Raw genomic sequence first — 18,536 nt, 5'->3', positions numbered from 1 at the left:
GGTTGCTATGATGTTACTGATAGTGAACTTTATTTTATTCATAAGGTTAGTTAGTAGAGTTGCCAACGGCTCCTTAAAAAAATGGAATGGTCCCTCAATCAGAGAAAATATTACACGTTTCGTATTGAGCTGAGAAGAGACGCAGTTTGTCCCGAACTTCAGCTAGAATGGAAAAAGACACAAAGCTGGATTTATTCTGTCTTTACGCTGCACAGCTGCCTCTTCTCTCATCCTCCCTCTCCTGTTGCTACTTCAATCATGAAACTGATCGATGATCAGCTGATCGGCTTTTCTCTCTTGTTTGTTTATCGCCCACTTTGCGCCAGAAAGACGAAACCAGCAGATGTCGCGCTAAACAACAGCAGCACGTTTAAGCTTGATCGGCTGTTGTTAGAATTTATTTAATATTAATTTCTAGTATCAGCTGATGTTTGCTGGAGCCACAGCTGTAAAGCTGCTGGTCATGATGTCGGTTTGGATATCTGGTGAGAGGGAAACGTGAAGACCACCCACCAGGATCCTTTTTTATGTAGCTGACAGCTGGTAACTGTGCAGGGGCGGGTCTAGCAAAGTTTTGCCAGGGGGCCAGGTAGGGCATTAACAGGGAAAGGGGGCACAAAGAAATACTTTTCTTTCCTATTCTCATTTAAAATATCTAGCTTTTATTAAATAATTATCTAAATCTTACAACCAAAGTTTTTATCTGACGTAAAATGTATAGAAATCATACATATACCAAAAAGACTGTACATCACTGTCACAACAGGGTTTGTTTTCATTCAAAGGCTTTATGGCTTTAATACCTGGTGGGTCGGTCTGTAGTCAAAATGCCCGATTTTCTGTCCCAGTCCAGCCCTGCAGGTTATACTGGCAGTGTCACCATGCCAGCTGAATGTATTTCATCATCAGCCAGTGTTGTTCTTTATCAATATTACCAAAGTTTACCATAAGGCAGCATAGAAAGTATTTACTTGCTTTCAGGTTTTATTCAAATATTAGTCTTTTCAGTTGTTTCTCCACTTTTTTCCTGTTTCAAAATCAAACACCAGTTTGTGAGAAGATTATCTTCTTTTTTTAACAGGCAGAGAAAGTTTTGCATTGGAATGGCTAATTTGTCAATTGTTTGCTACAAATGTTCGTATTTTAATATTCAAAAATGTTTTTGCCCAAAACATATGTGCAGTATATGTCAGTAAAAATACTATGCAAATATTGCTGTCCTTGAATGCTGAGTAAACACTGACAAAGCACTGATTGTATCTCTTGTACTTTATCAACGCAGTATCTAAAAACTTTGCACCGTAGTGGTTAAAATCTCATTCTAATAAGAGTTAAAAGTGCATTTGGTTATTAGGTTTATAGGATTATTGAATTATGGTTAAGGGTTGGTAGAATTTTTTTTTAAAACATTATCTGCCAATTAAATCTGCCACCCTTCTCCAAATCTGTGCCCCTACCTGGCCCCCCCAACAAAAATTTTCTAGACACGCCACTGTACCTGTGTAGTTGGTGCACTGTCCCACAACATCACTCATGCTCAAGATTTACACAGGGCCAGATACCTACATTCAAGCTACCTTCTCGTAACAGCACAGTGATACAGAATTTTAGGATTTGTTTTAATAATGCACAAAAGTATTACAACTTAACTCTTAAAAATGTTAATCAAGAAACTGGGTTTTATGACGTGCAGCATGTCATAGCACGTAAAGCACGTGCAGTGCTTTAATTTGCTTCTCTTGCTATCTATGCATTTTTTCTCAGTAGCCGATTTCTGATACCTTCACAGGTGTTGAATAAACAAATGTTTGACCCTCACACAGAGCGGCTGTGCACGTCAAATAATGAGAAGTGCCACAACTTCCAATGTGTTAATAATGGACTGGATTTATATAGCGCTTTTCAAGGCACCCAAAGCGCTTTACAATGCCACTATTCAGTCACTGGTGAAGGCAACTACGGTTGTAGCCACAGCTGCCCTGGGGCAGACTGACAGAAGCGAGGCTGCCATATCGCGCCATCACCAGTAGGCGGTAGGGTAAAGTGTCTTGCCCAAGGACACAACGACCAGGACAGAGAGCCCAGGGATCGAACCGGCAAACTTCCGGTTACAGATGTGCTTCCCAAATCCCTGAGCCACAGTTGCCCTCAACTTCACTTGCAGCACAGGTGGTGGACTTTAAAGAAGGGTAACAAGATTGAATACACGGTTGTGCAACAATGCTGATGAAGTGAAGAAGCTTCTCGGATGAGAGGTGAAACGTCTTCAAGCAACTTAAAGAAGTCCAGACGCTTTTCTTTACAAGCTCCTTTGACTACGATGACCTGAATGACTGAGAACCTTCACAGACAACAATGCTGATTCTGTAGTTTATTGTATGACACCGTTATGTTTCCTTTACATGAACTGTGGGCAGTAGTAGCACTGATGTTGGTCGCTATGGTATTTGTAACTGTGGGTGTTCCTGTAGGGCTACGCGTGAGAATTCACAAATGTGCTGTTGCAACTTCCTCAAAAGCTGCAGTTGCTGCAGCCTCTGAGAAATGCTCACAGATTGATAGGTATGTTATGGAGCCTCGCAAGGCACATTGAAGAAAAAAAATTTGAACATGTATTTTGCGAGATGAAGATAGTGCTCAGTGGAAGGGGAAACACTCGTGGCTAGGTGTACTTTGATCTGGTGGTCTTTGTTGCATTCATTAACAACCAGCTGCAGTACTCTGTACAGCTTTACAGATACTGATGGAAGCATGATAAATGCAAAGAAAAAAACTCTCAAGATCTTGCGAAACATTTGTGGGATCTTGCAAAAGTAAGTTTTGACAGAATTTGTTCTGTTTAGTGTGGTGCACAATAGCAATTTTCTAAGATCACACTTTAGCAATAAATTGACTTTGTGAAGTCCTTTATCATTCTTATTGTCATGGGCATATCCTATTATCTTTTTTCTATACATTAGATTTTATTTGTTGTCCCGTATACCAATTTGTCATTCTTTGTGAAATGCAGATGCATAAAACAGTTCTATGCAAAACATGCATGCTACTTTCATGCTGCACATTCTACAACAAACACTTATTTTGTCGTGAATAAAACTTATAACTAAAAAATTAAAAAACAACCCTCTTAAGGTAAGGAAATCACAAAAAGTTTAATCTATGCCTCTGGACATACATATTGTCAGTGGAAGAAACTCATCCATCCTCCTGACCCGCTTCTTGAAGATGGGAATCACCACCTCGGTCCGCCAATCCAGAGGTACCCCTAATCTCCATGCAACATTGTAGAAACTTGTCAACCAGGACAGCCCTATAACATCCAGAGCCTTCAGTTACTCAGGGCAAACCTTTTCCACCCCAAGGAGTTGTAGTTTATTACAATAAAAACAGTCAAAACAGCACTGGTCAGAAGGCAACAAGAATTAAAATATTACAATATAAAAATAAATGCTAAAAATAAAATTCTAGAAAGAATTCATGATGCACGAGAATGTGTGAGAATACAGATGGGGACCTCTGCCAGGCGCTCCAAGTGCACCCTCACATTTAGGCACCCCAGATCTGTCCAACATCCTTTCCTACGACCTGATCCAACGCACCACCAGGTGTTCATCAGTTGACAGCTCAGCATCTCTCTTCACCCAACTCTCCAGAACATACAGCCACAGATCTGATGATATGATTACAAATTCAATGACTGTTCTCGCCTCTATGCAGATGCTCCATGTTTATCTCTGTAAGAAAGTTGTGGAGGAGAATCTGTTCCTGTGTGGTGTGTGATCGTAAGCTCTGGATTTTCCTGTCGAACTTACCTTTACAATGGAGATTCACCCTATAGCTGTCAGTGATCATGGTCCTGTATCTTTAACACTAATGCACAAGAATAATACTACGCCAAGAAAAAACTGGAGATTTAATATATCACTACTTAAAGATGAAGACTTTATTAAATATTTTAAAAAAGAGTGGACTTCATATTTGGACTATAATGACACTCCCGAAACATCAGCTTCTGTTCTATGGGAAGCAGGGAAAGCTGTGATGAGAGGTAAAATAATTTCTTTCTCATCACATAAAAAGAAAAAAGAAAACAAAAATATTCAGGAAAAAAACATCAAATCACTAGAAGAAGCCTACGCGTCCCACCAAGATCAGGAAACATTGAACAAAATACGCAAAACAAAACTAGAATTAAATGAGATAATTGATAAAAAAAAAAAAATTCTTAGTACAAAGACTACGCTTACAAAATTATGAACATGGTAATAAATCCGGTCAATTTCTAGCAAACCAGCTAAAAATAAATAAAGAAAAAACAACTATATGTGCTGTTCAAGATTCATCTGGGAACACAATATATGAACCGATACAAATAAACAGCATTTTCAGGGATTTCTATAAAATGTTGTATTCACCACAAATAAACCCATCTAAAAAAGAAATTGATCAGTTTTTGGACAACATAGCTCTTCCAAAATTATTGGACACTCAAGCAATGGCACTGGATTCACCACTGACACCAGGTGAACTCCAGGAAGTCCTGATAAGTATGCCCAATAATAAGGCTCCAGGTCCAGACGGCTTTCCTGCAGAATTCTACAAAGAATTCTGGTCGATTCTAGCACCAGTTTTCTACAGAACGTTGTTGGAAATTAAAGAAAAGGGCAGACTTCCATCAAATATGAATTCTGCAAACATTAATCTCCTGCTAAAACCAGGCAAAGACCCTGTATATCCCTCAAGCTATCGTCCAATATCCCTTATAAACTTAGACCTTAAAATAATCTGCAAAGCTCTCTCAAAGAGACTGGAGAAAATAACCCCCCTCTTAATTCATCCTGACCAAACTGGTTTCATAAAAGGTAGGCACTCATCAACAAATACACGTAGATTACTTAATTTGATAGACTACTCATACAGTAAAAACCTAGAAACTACAATATTCTCTTTAGACGCAGAAAAAGCATTTGACAGAGTTAACTGGAAATTTCTATTTGCAACTTTACACAAATTTGGTTTTGGATCCTCTTTCATAAACTGGTTAAAATATTATATAATTCCCCAACAGCTTGTGTTAGAACAAATGACCAGACATCCTCCAGCTTCTGTCTCTTGAGGGGCACCAGGCAGGGATGCCCACTCTCCCCTTCACTGTTTGCAATTTTTATTGAACCACTAGCAGCAGCAATTAGACAGAATTCAGTAATTAAGGGCATAAAATGCAAGAACGTGGAACATAAAATCAGCCTTTATGCGGATGATGTGTTACTCTTTCTCCAAAATTCACAAACCAATATCTCTGGGGTGATTGAATTGATAAACTCTTTTGCAAGAATATCAGATTACTCAATTAAATGGTCAAAATCTACAGTCCTACCGATTAATTGCTCCCTCCATAATTCCTCTTCTACACCACTGCAATCAGGAAATATAAAATATTTAGGTATTAATGTTTCTCCCAAGCTTGCAGATCTAACTAAATTAAACCATATCCCACTTTTAAAGAAGGTAGAAGATGATCTGGCTAGATGGAAATGTCTACCCATATCACTCATGGGAAGGGTTGCCGCTATAAAAATGATGGTCTTACCAAAAATAAATTATTTATTCTCAATGATCCCAACTAAACCGCCACAAGATCAGGTTCAGATCTCTAGATTCATGTATGTCCAAATTCCTTTGGAAAAATAAACCCCCACGTATAAGCTTAAAAACACTACAAAAGACCAAGGATAAAGGAGGAATAGAACTGCCTAACTTTCAGCACTACTTCTTAGCCAACAGGCTTCAGTTTATCTCAGGATGGCTAAAACATACCCTCTTAGATGAACCTTGGCTAGATGTAGAACAAGCACTTTGCAATAATCTAGAGATCTCAGACCTACCATTTATCAGCTCAAACATCCAACGACATGAATGCTTTAAAAGCATCAACATCAGCTCTTCTCTGACAGCATGGTGGGAGTTTCTAACATTGACGGCGTCTTCATTAATCCCATGCAAACGTACACCTATCTGGAACAACCCTGACATATTACAAAACAATAATATGATAAACTTTTCAGATTGGAGTGGTAAAGGAATCAAATATTTAGAACATATACTAGAAGGAACAGAATTTATTTCATTTGACGGACTAGTTACACAATATGGGATCAACAAGAAAAGATTTTTAGAATATCAACAAATTAAATCCATAGTAAAAAAGAAATTTAAACCGGGTCAAGTTGAACTACAAACACCACCAAGTGTGGTTCAATTTCTTACTCTTAAAACCCCCAAATCACTATCCAAAATATACAGAATGCTTTCTAAAACAGATGAATCAATATCACTTCCTATTGCAAAATGGGAAGCGGATTTATCAGTTAACTTAGACCTAAACTTCTGGTCTCAGATTTGCTTAAAAACCTTTCATCTAATTAGAAATCCCAGTCTTCAATTAATTCAATACAAAATATTACATAGAGTGCACTATACAGGTCATCGGATGTTCAAGATGGGCTTTACGTCTACCAACAACTGCTCACACTGCCAAACCAATTCACCGGACAATTATATCCACGCTCTTTGGTTCTGTCCACCAGTTCAGAAGTTTTGGTGCGAGATATGTGAAGACTTATCGAAGTGTCTGAAATGTAACATTCCAACTTCCCCCTTAGTGTGTTTGTTGGGCAGCTTAGATAATGTCACTTCAGAAAAGAATATCGCCCATATGGTTTTCACTACCCTATGCATAGCCAAGAAAACAGTCCTCATGAACTGGAAAAATAAAAATAATCTTAATTCTAACCAATATAGAAATTATCTATTAGATTACATTAGTCTTGATACAGCCTCTGCCACCACATCAGATCAATTGCTCTGGGCTCCATCACCTAGTGGGGGTGGGGGGGGTCATAGTTTGGTCCCGCCTTCACTGTTGTGATTGGTGTGGGGGTAGGGACAGGCTTAGGGCGTCGGGGGGTTCCCCGGAGGCATCTTCCTTGGGGGGCTCAACCCGGGGTAGCGGTCATGTCCGGTTAGGGGCTCTGTTGGCTCTCAGGTGACTGTTTCCTCGCGGCTGCGTGCAGCGGGGCTAGGGGAGGGTCTGTGCTGACGGACGTGGGTTACTGACCTGGTAGCCTGGCTGCCCCTGGGTGGGTCCGGGATGGGCGTGAGGTTCTGGGGGCGCTCCGTCTCTGGGCTGGGGCCCGGGCCGGGCCTCGGGGGCTTGAGTCCTGGTTGGTGTGTTGCCGGGGTTGTTGGCGGGTGGGTGCATGGGGGCCCATCCCTGGAGCAGGGTGCCGCCGGTGCATCGAGCCACCTGGGGGGCTCTTCAAGTGGTGGGGGAGATTGTCACATCTTGCAGGAACTTTCCTCTCTTCAGGAACTCTCTCTGAAGGAGGGGGAGATACAGGAGAGGTGGAGGAAGATCTCAGCCTGTGTGTTTATTGTCTTATGTAGTCTGGAAGATGAGTGGATGGTGGGGTGGGTGCAGTTTTCTCTGTGGTGGGGTTGGGTGGACTGTCCCGGGCTCTGTGGGGCCGGGCGGCGCTGCTGCACTGGGCCCCGGTCTGGATGGGCCTGGGCCCCCTTTCCCTGGCGGGTCGCGGAGTATGGGGGTGCCTACTGGGGTCAGCGGGGGAGCTGGCCCCAGGGAGGGGTCACTTGCCCCTCCCTTCCTTCCCTCCCCATCTCCAGCTGCCTCCCTCTTCCCGCTCCACCACAACCACCCACACATGCAGGACCTTGGAGTAGGGGTATGTCACCAGGGTGCAGAGGAGGCTACCCCCCCCCCCCCCCCCTCTGTCCCCTTCTGGCTGCCTCTGCCTCAATTTTATCCCACAACTTAGACATTCACATTACTCACACTCTCATTACACATACATATAGGATCTTGGGGGTGGGCACGATACACGGAATCCAAATTACCATCAGGGTGTACACCTCACCCCTGGCGTTGTTGCCCACCTCTCAATTTTAAATACACGTAGACATTGAGGGCTAGCAGGAGGGACTATGCGCTTACCTGCCGCTCTCTGGCAGGTAGCTCCATGCCCTCCTGGGTTTTAAATGCACCTTAGAACACACATGCATCAACACTACAATGAGCGGGTGGAGGGAGGTTTGGAGTCGTCTCTCACCCCCGTTCTCTGCGGCCTGCTGGAGCGGGGGGGCTAGGTGGAGGAGTTGGCCTTCCGACTGCGGTCTGGAGTGTGGGGCCTTCCTGCTGCTGCGGAGTCGGGGCGGTCTGCCTCCCCCCACCGCAGGGAAAAGGGTAACACCACCTGGGTCTGGGTGCAGTTCCCCCCTCCAGGGGCAAGGGTACCTAGACCCGGTTCGTAGAGTACGCTTGGGGAGTGTGATCGTGTGTACAGCGTCTCTTCATGTCTGTCTCCATGTTGGTTGAGTGTGGAGTAAGTGCATATGAGAGCATGAGGGTGGGAATGGATGTTTGTTTATTTTATTTATTTTTATTTTATTTAAGTATTTATTGTCATTGTCAGAGAACAATGAAATTGCGTTTGGGGCTTCCGTACAACCCGTAAATAAAATAATGAAGAAAATAATAAATACCCCTTAAAACCCAAGTGTAAATATTTAACCCAGTGTGACTCCAGTGCAATAAGACAATCCTTAGCAACAACATAAGAACATGACAAGTAATGTTCATAAGAAATTCAGACAAAGACCTGAGAAACATGACAAAGTACAACAATGCAACCCATTCAATATTATTGTACTGTGAGATATGATGTCAGATATAATAGTTATCTATTTAAGAAAGAGGCAGGAGGGGGAAAGAGAATAAAGATATGATGCACCAGACCAGTTCAGTGCTATTAAGAAGTTGGATATGGTTATTGTCCGTGAGAGGGGGGCAGAGAGTTCAGGAGCCTCACAGCCTGTGGATACAGGCTGTTGGCCAGGTAAAAAAAAACAACAACAACTAAACTGTATCAGAAGTTTTAGGCCGAAGCCCATCATGTGCAATCCTGACTGTAAACAGCACAGTAATTAATTTACAAACAGGACGTAAACAACACTGGAGTAGCATCAAGTGAGGGTTAGATGTGTTTATTTTTATATATGGTGTATCTGTGTGTGCCTGTATGTCTGTGTCTATATGTCAGGTTGGGTGTCAGACGCCACCTCTCTGAGGACATCTCAGGCCCTCCAAGGTTTGGAGGCCTATCTCCTGTAACATGGTAGACTAATGTGCCTGTGTTAATTCAGCTCCATATTATTGTGTGAAGTTGCACTGGGTTGGGAGTGGTTTTGTGTGTGTGTCACATTTTTGGTGAGCCAATGGCTGGAATGGGGTTGGACTAATTAGAGGCAGGTGTACTTGATTGCACTGATACACTGGTCTACTTATAGCCCACACTACAAACACTGCTGTGTCGTTTTGTCTCTCTGTGCAGGTATGTAATGTGATGAAATCAGATATGTTTGGGATGGATGGATTTTGTGCTATGAATTCTATAGTGAAAGTGTCGTTTTGTCTCTCTGTGCAGGCCAGGGCCTATTATATGCCACAGCCTAAAGGTAGCAGAGTTGCAGAGGCTGGAGTGACCACTGGCTATATGCTTGCAGGGTGGTGGGTCTCCAAGGACAACTTCTAACCCTGTTACAGGCAACACGTGGAGTGCAACTGGCCGTGTGGCATAGCTGGCTCTGGCCTTGGGACTGTGTGTTTTTTATACAATTCATAAATGGGACACTGGACTGTTTTATCTTTTATCTCTTGATATATTTTTTTGTCAATAAATTATCTTTTAGAATTTTATTGACTGTCATCTTTTTGCCCACGACAGAGACGGTTGGTCAGACCTAGAATCTTTCTTTGGGTGTGTTACATCTCCCCCCGACCACCACTTCCCCTGCCGGTGGCGGACTCCCTCAGACATCGGTGCGTTGGTGGTTCTTTGTGTCCGGGGATGGGCGTCCGGGTACACACCGGCTCACTCCTTGGCGGCCGCTTATCGGGGCCTGGAGCCTGGGGCTCGCTCGGGCCACTTCGGAGGTGGGGTGCCCCCGGCCTCTCGGCCTGGGGCTCGGTCACTCAGGCACGGCTGGCTGCCAACTCCCCCTGGCTTCTGCTCCGCGGCTGCTGAGTGAGCCCTCATCTGGGACTCTCCTCAGCTCTTTCTGGGACAGTGGCGCGGCTGCCCCTCTGTTGGTCTTCCTTGGTCTCTTGTATTCTGGGGGCCTCTGGATGTCTGGAGTTTTGATCTCCTCCATACCTGCTTCATGCCCTGGAGGACGGGGCTGTGGCCCCCCCCACACCCTCTAGCAGATCATTACATGAAGGAACCTTTTAAAAAAAAAAAAAACAAAAAAAAAAACAAGCGCGTCCATGCTCACAGGTGTACACACGGGTGATCACACCCACAAACTACACCCTTTTTGGCTCCTACCTCAAAGCACACTGTGTTCTGTTGATCTTATGTGCTGCACAATAATGTTTAATATTTAGTATTTACTGTCATATTCCCATATATCATTGTGATGTTGTTTATTCTATTACTCTTGTTCTCTTCTGCTTGTTTTCTTTTTTTCTTTCTCAGCAGGTGATCCAGGTGATCGATATATGCATTTTTTTCTTTTTTTCTTTTTTCCTGCTCATTCTGTTGGTTTTTGTTTTTTGCCCTTCTCCCCCGTCCCTCTTCTCAGCTGTTTTTCCTTCCCTCTTTCTTTCTCCCCTTCTTTCCCCCAGTCAAGTCTGTCCCGTATTCAGTAAGTGAAAATAAAATAAACAATAAAAGGTGAATCAAATGGACCATTACGGCAAGGCTGGGATGGTCAATTTGGTAAAGTAAATCCGTTGGGCATCTTTCTTTGCCTTTAGACAACAATTCTGATGACAAAAGAGCCAAACGGGACAGGCAAAAAACAAAACAAAAAAAACAATGGACTTTGCAAACAAATACTGTAGATTTTCCTTGCTTAAAGATTTTGTAAATAGCTATTTTTTCATATGCACTGTAATTGAGCCTGCCCCCACTGTAAATGAGATCTAGTCAGGTTTCAGAACTCACAGCACAGAAACGGCTTTAGTGAAGGTTACAAATGTTGCCTCTTACAGTGGACTCGGTGTGTACTTGTCCTGCTAGACCTCAGTGCAGCTTTCGATACTGTCGACCATAATATTTTATTAGTACGATTAGAGCGTGCTGTAGGGATTACAGGTACTGCGCTGCAGTGGTTTGTATCACATCTACAATATATTTATGTAAATGAAGAGTCCTCTTCACACACTAGGGTTTATTATGGCATTCCACAGGGTTCTGTGCCAATTCTGTTTACATTATACACGCTTCCCTTAGGCAGTATAATCAAAAGGCATATCATATATTTTCACTGCTATGCAGATGACACACAATTTTATCAATCCATGAAGCCAGATAACACACAGCAATTGTTTAAACTGCAGGAATGTCTTAAAGACATAAATACCTGGAAGACCTCTAACTTTCTGCTTCTAAATGCAAATAAAACTGAGGTTATTGTACTTGGCCCAGAAAATCTTAGAAATATGGTATCTAACCAGATTCTTACTCTGGATGGCATTACCTTGGCCTCCAGTAACACTGTGAGGAACCTTGGAGTCATTTTTGACCAGGAAATGCCCTTCAATATTTCTCCTATATTGGCTTCCTTCATTGGCTCCCTGTTAAATCCAGAATTGGATTCAAAATCCTGCTCCTCACATACAAGGTCTTAAACAATCAGACCCCATCTTATTTCAATAACCTTATAGTACCATATCACCCCATTAGAGCACTTCCTTCTTGCACTGCAGGCTTACTTGTTGTTCCTAAAGTATTTAAAAGTAGAATGGGAGGCAGAGCCTTCAGTTTTCAGGTCCCTCTTCTGTGGAACCAGCTTGGTCAGGTGACCCTGAATCCTTGATTAGTTATGCTGCAGAGCAATACTGGAATAGCACATGGAAAAAGACACAACACATAACAACAATGTCCAGTGGCTAGTGGAGATAAGAGCACATTACAGCGACCTCCCTGAACTAGCTCCAGTGACCATCACAGTGACAGACATCCAAGAAAGAGCCTCGAGCATGAAGTGTTAGACAGCACCAGGCCCTGGTATGATTTCTGCCCAGTGGCTAAAGAAGCTAACTGCACTCCATGAGCACCTGGCTGCACAAATAAACCTGCTGCTGTTGGATGACACACAAGGGCAGACAGGCCTGATCCCCAATCCGATTGTTCAGTCTGACGTTACTAGCCGTGTCTGGGTTTAAACTCCGCTGCAGGTCCATATATCAAACGATCACTATGGCATTACTGAGAGTTGAAAAACTGTCTAAAGTCTTTCATCTTTAATAAAATGATCAGCGTTCTGCTCTACCAGGTGTAACAATTGAGTTTAACATCCAGGCATCCATGAAAACGGAATTTATGACATTTAACGGAGTTAGAAGTTAGCAGGGAGTTAGCTCGCTAGCTTCTATCTAAATACAATATAGCATGTCCTGACTGCGGGGTTTTGGAAACAAATTAAAACGTACAGCTCTGCTATCACTTCCTGTCGTGGTCTGGGTGGTTTTCCACAGCATCGGCTCCTCCCCACTGGGTGGAGTCTTTGTTGTTCCTCACCTGATGGCAATCGTACCAGCAGTATTTATGACCGGCGCACTCAACTGGTCTTCGCCAGATTATCTGCCAACTTTAGTCAGTTCTCGGCCTCATATCCGTTCCTTGGTGACTCATCGTGTGTATTAACCGTATCTCTGTTTTTCTCGTCAGCCTGTGAAACCCACCTACCAAGTTCTCCTGGATACCAGTTTGCTGCCGCCGGTAATCCCTCTCCGTTTTGGAACTGCCATTCTCTCCTGCCTGCCTCCCTGCATTGCATACAGCACCCACCTGGACCTCTCCTGCCTCCCCCCTCCACGCAACCCCACCTGCAAGCTTGTAAGACAGCTCTGTGTACTATCCTTAGATTCACTCACAACCCTCTGTGGGATTCCCCTGACTGCTCTCTCCTCTGTTTCAGTGCCCTGGCCCGCCACAGTTTCCCCTGCCCAGTACCTGCACCCAGTTATCCCTGCCATCTAGTTATCATCACAGTATTTTCTCTCGCCTCAGACATCTAGTTTATGTTCATTGATTCTAGTCTGCACTTTCTGTTAGCCTCTGAGCATTGTAAAATAAAATCTCTTTTCGTTACACCTCACCCCTGGCCTCCGGTTTTGAATCTGCACTTGAGTCCATCCCATTTCCACGGGCCACTGTGCCATGACAGTGGCCAGATTATACTGGATTACACTTCCAGCATAAATGAAGACAGAAAACTAAACAGCAGTGACGTTTGTAGGATTACTGAAGTTGGGCTAGCTGGTATATAATGATGTGCTACGTGACCGCTAGCGACACAGCTATGTTAGCATAATATAAACAAGCTAACTTTTTTTCCACTCGATAAAAGTTAACATGAGTGTTCTCGGTGGTCAGGAACAAATGTAATCGCATGGCAGGATGCTGTAAAAGGACCAAACTTCAGCCAGGAGAACAACTGAGATAATCCATCCACATATGAGGTTAGTCATTCATATACTGCTGCATGGGATGGGCTGTAGTTACATCCTAAGGTTTTAAAAACTGAGCTTAAATGAATGATTAGTGGTAATAAAAGCCGAGGGAGGTCAACAGTGATCACTGATTGTTTTAGGAGCTTTTTGAGATCAAATAGAAGAAAATACATAACGTTAAACATGTTAACAACACAAAAGCCATATTAAACGCAGACTACTTTAGACCCGGAAGTAGGATTCGTCTCGTCATCACTGAACAACCGGATAATCTCCAGAAGGAATTGGTCCCACAGAAAAAATGCACAGAAATAAATTATTTTTCAAGAATAATTAAATAGATTCAACATCTTTCTTCAACAGAACTGCAGACTGCAGAGATGGTACCTTCCCAAAGGAAAAAGTAGTATAGCTTACTAGGGCAGCGGTCCCCAACCCCCAGGCCCGGTCCGTGAGTCGTTTGGTACCGGGCCGCGAGAGTTGAGGTTCAGGTGTGAAATGTATAGTTTTCAGGGTTTTTATTGGTTTTCAGCGTTATTTTGTTATAGTTTTTATCGTTTACTCGGTCTTCCTGGGTCTTTTCACGTGTGTTATGAATAAATTGTCTTTTTTTCGGTACCGGTACTAGTTTTATTTTGTTGTATTTATCCGCGACACCTTAAAGGCCGGTCCATGAAAATATTGTCGGGCATAAACCGGTCGGTGGCGCAAAAAAGGTTGGGGACCGCTGTACTAGCGTATATTAGACTTAACAGTTACCATATACAGTAATGGACTTCTATATATTTTACATAAGATTAAAACATTGGGTGTAAGATTCAGATAATTATTTATTAAAAGCTAGACATTTTAAATGAGAATAAGAAAGAAAAGTATGTTTTTGTGCCCCCTTTTCCCTGTTCATGCCCTATCAGCCCCCCTGGCTACACTTTGCTAGATCCGCCCCTGCACAGTTACCAGCCGTCAGCTACGTAGAAAAAGATCCTGGTGTAGAAAGTAATATTAAATACATTCTAACAACAGCTTATCAAGCTTAAACGTGCTGCTGTTGTTCAGCCGCTGGTTTCCTCTTTCTGGAGCGAAGTGGGCCAAAAACAAACAAGAGAGACGGACTCCGACAGAAAAGCCGATCAGCTGATCATTAATCAGTTTCATGATTGAAGTAGCAGCAAGGAGAGGCACTCGCTCCATATATCGGTTGTTAAGCTTAACGTGGGAATGCTTTACAAACATTCAGAGATGAACTTACACACTTGCTTTACTTCTCTCTGAGATAACTTCATCCCAGATGAAATGCTGGTTTGGTAGCGAGGCTACAAATACACTCAGCCGCTCTATCACGTGAGCATCTCCAATATCCGATTCAGTATTTTACGTCAGTATTGGACCGATACCGTATCGGTCCGAACTTTTCTTGTCCATCTTCCATTGGTTTTAATTTTGCACTCCAGTATGAACACAAATCCCCCAACCCAAGGATCACCACAACATAACCTAACAGACCTACACCTTAGTTCACAGATTCACTTTGTCTAGGGTTCATTTCTGAGATTTCACACAACCCAGGATTCAAATCATGAACACATAATGGGCTTGGATTTACAACATTATGAATGAAATGTGCTCTATTTGGAAGCAGCCGGCCCCCTCCCCTTTCGATGGGTGTGTGTGAGACTTTAAATCATCAAACTGTAAATTTTAAATTGTTATTGATCCCTTTACCCCTGGTCCTAAAGTGTATATTTATTTTCTTACTCTTCTTATATATATTGTTTGTTTACTTGCACTGCTGTAACAGGAGCCTCGTTGTCTCGTCTCTCTATATACTGGACTTTTCTCTCTATATCTCCTACCAGGGGCGGAGCGTGGGGGTGGCTTACTGGGCTTAAGCCCGGGTTGTTTTGTCAGAAGCCCGGGGTATTTTGGAGTGCAATTTTTTCATAGTTAGATGCCTGGCTGACAACTGTATAAAACAAAAAGTACACACAATATTCGAAGCACATAGTGCACACTGTGGGAATTTACGACTGTGCGTGAATCCCCCCCTGATATTGGTATGATCCAAGCTCAGGCACTAAGCGACTGAGCGAGGGGGCGGGGGGAGCTGCTGCCCGTGAGTGCGCTGTTGGAGAGACGGAGCCAGCCATACTAAGGAGAGCTTAAGTTTGACCAGGTACCAAAGCAAATCATTCGTACCGTACAAATAATGTAAATATGACGGTGCATCACGAAAGATTGATATCAAACTGATCACTTGACCAATATTACGTTACTTGCTCTTCAAGTGAATCAACAAATGGCGAAATGAAAAGCCGAACAAATGCTATTTTTTAGAGTCTTAGCTTACGTGTGTTTATTTCATATTTTCAGTTCTTACCCTCCCCGACTAAATCGGTTTCAGTTATGTACTGAAATATAAGAATGGACATTAGAGGCTTCTTTCAAAGAAAAAACTCAGGTAAATGTTATTTTATATATTATGCTTTGTATGTTGTTCAGTATATTTGTATGCAAAACAAGAGGAATTTCAGTACACAGCAGGATATTCACATTTGTAACCAGATATTTACACTTTAGGGAGAAAACATAAAACATTTTTACTGCACAACATCAATTTAGAGTAAACTTTTGTTTTAGATAAATATTGAAATATCTTTTGAATTAGTTAAATGTCACAATAAAGAGAGACAGAGCTTTCTGTTTTTTATCACTTTCATCAAATTTAGGAGTACATGTACACTAAGTTTATTGTTAATTAATAAGAAAACTCCAGACGATTCCATTCTGAGCTGAAGAAGCTTCTGATAGGTTAGTAGAGTCCATGTGAGTAAACAGGTGGCACAGCTGTGGATGCATATAAGGCAAAACACAGAGCCTGTTTCTGTGACATGGGAAAATCAAGAGATGTCAACCAAAACACCAGGAAAAGAACTGTGGAGCTCCATAAGTGTGGCTCAATTTTGAATACAATTTGGTGCCATTTGCAATTAAGAAATACAGACGATTTCTCTCTTTACTCTTAAAGTTAACAAATATGTTTTTTATATTTATCAATCTAAAAAAATAAACATTTAGTCTGATTTGATGTTACAATTAAAAAAGTGTTTGTTTTGATCTGAAGAGTTTGTAAATATCTGTATATTTGATGATTGTCAGCACAAAGAGGGAGAGAGGAACAGAGAGGGAGATGGAGAATGAGGACAGAACAGAGATGAACAAGAGCAGGTGAGACACACATGTTAGTCAAATGGTTGTTTACCAAAAGTATCACCGTATCATAGGTACTCATGTATCTCATACCTAGTGTTTCTTTTTAGGTTTGTTATTTTTCAAATTCTATATTTATTAAGTTATGAAGGCTTGTTTGCACAACAAGGCTAAATAATTATATAAACCTTTCTCAATCTAAATATTGTACTTTGGTAAAATTAAAAAATAAATGTAGTGCAGGTCTATGATGATTTTTAGTGCTACTATCATCTAGTTCTGATTCTGATTCTGTCTTGGTTAAGTCCCAAGTAGTCCTGATTTTGAACTGTTGTAGTCCTGTTTTAATTCTGGATCAGTTCTTGGTCTGGTTGAATTGGGGTTTAGTCCTCGTGTCTTGATACAGCCCTGATTTTGTTATGCCTTGCTGCTTAATTAAAAAACTAGTTTAAGGTGTTCTGCACATGTGATATATATTTTTCCCTATATGAAGTCATTCTTTTTTGAACAAAACTCAAAACAGAGCCAATTAATCTTTCAGTCATTTCTACCCCCCCCCCCCCCCCCCCCCAAGGGAAAAAAAAATCCCACATGCATACTATCCTTTTGGGCTAAGCCCCGGGTGTTTCAAATGTCTGGCTCCGCCTCTGTCTCCTACCCCTTGGGTCTATTTTCAGGAAACATGGGATTTCTTTCCACTGCTACGCCGATGACTCCCAGATTTATTTCCCACTTAAAAAGATAAATGGCTTCTCAGTAGACCCGCTGCTCAGATGCCTTGATGAAATAAGGACTTGGATGGCTTTGAACTTTTTACATTTTAATGAACAGAAAACAGAAGTGATGGTTTTTGGTGGCGCTTCTGAGGCCACTATTATAGATCTTGGTTCACTGGCACAGTATGTTAAACCAGTCATCACTAATCTGGGAGTTAAAATAGAGGCAAATCTTAAACTTGAAAGCCAGGTCAGAGCTGTTGTAAGATCTAGCTTTTTTCATTTGAGGGAATTAGCCAAAATAAAGCCTATCTTATCGAAACAGCATTTTCAGACAGTAATCCATGCCTTTGTTACTTCTAGGCTGGATTATTGTAACGCACTTTATTTTGGGGTTAGTGATGCGACCATTAGGCGCCTGCAGGTTGTGCAAAATGCTGCAGCACGTCTTTTAACTGGAACAAAAAAGTTTGAGCACATTACCCCTATTTTAATTTCACTCCACTGGCTACCTGTACATTTTAGGATTGTTTTTAAAATTCTCTTATTTGCTTTTAAATCTCTTAATGGCCTGGCCCCCCCCCTACCTCTCGGAGCTACTACAACCATATACACCTGCCCGTTCCCTTAGGTCCGCCAATCAGCAGCTCCTTAAGGTACCGAAAACTAAGTATAAATTTAAAGGTGATCGTGCTTTTGCTGTAGCTGCTCCAAAGTTGTGGAATGATCTGCCCTTGCATGTTAGGCAGGCCTCTTCTCTCTCTGAATTTAAAAGTCTTCTTAAAACATATTTATTCGCTGAAGCCTTTGGCATTGATTAGAGGGGTTGACTCAATTTGTTTTAACATGTTTCAATTTATTGTATCTATTTTATCTCATTTTAATTTTCTTTACGTATGCTATTAACATGTACAGCACTTTGTGAAACTCTGGTTTTATGTTAAAGTGCTTTAGAAATAAAGTTGGTATGGTATAAAGTTTACTTTGACTTCAGCAGCTTTGACTTTGACTTTGACTCGGTGCGCCTGAATTTCGGAAAAACATGCAAATTATAAATCTGTATTATAATGTTTGGT

This window comes from Rhamphochromis sp. 'chilingali' (assembly GCF_963969265.1).
Source record: "Rhamphochromis sp. 'chilingali' genome assembly, chromosome: 10".
Classification (NCBI taxonomy): Eukaryota; Metazoa; Chordata; class Actinopteri; order Cichliformes; family Cichlidae; genus Rhamphochromis; species Rhamphochromis sp. 'chilingali'.
Note: the sequence above shows the minus strand (reverse complement) of the source record.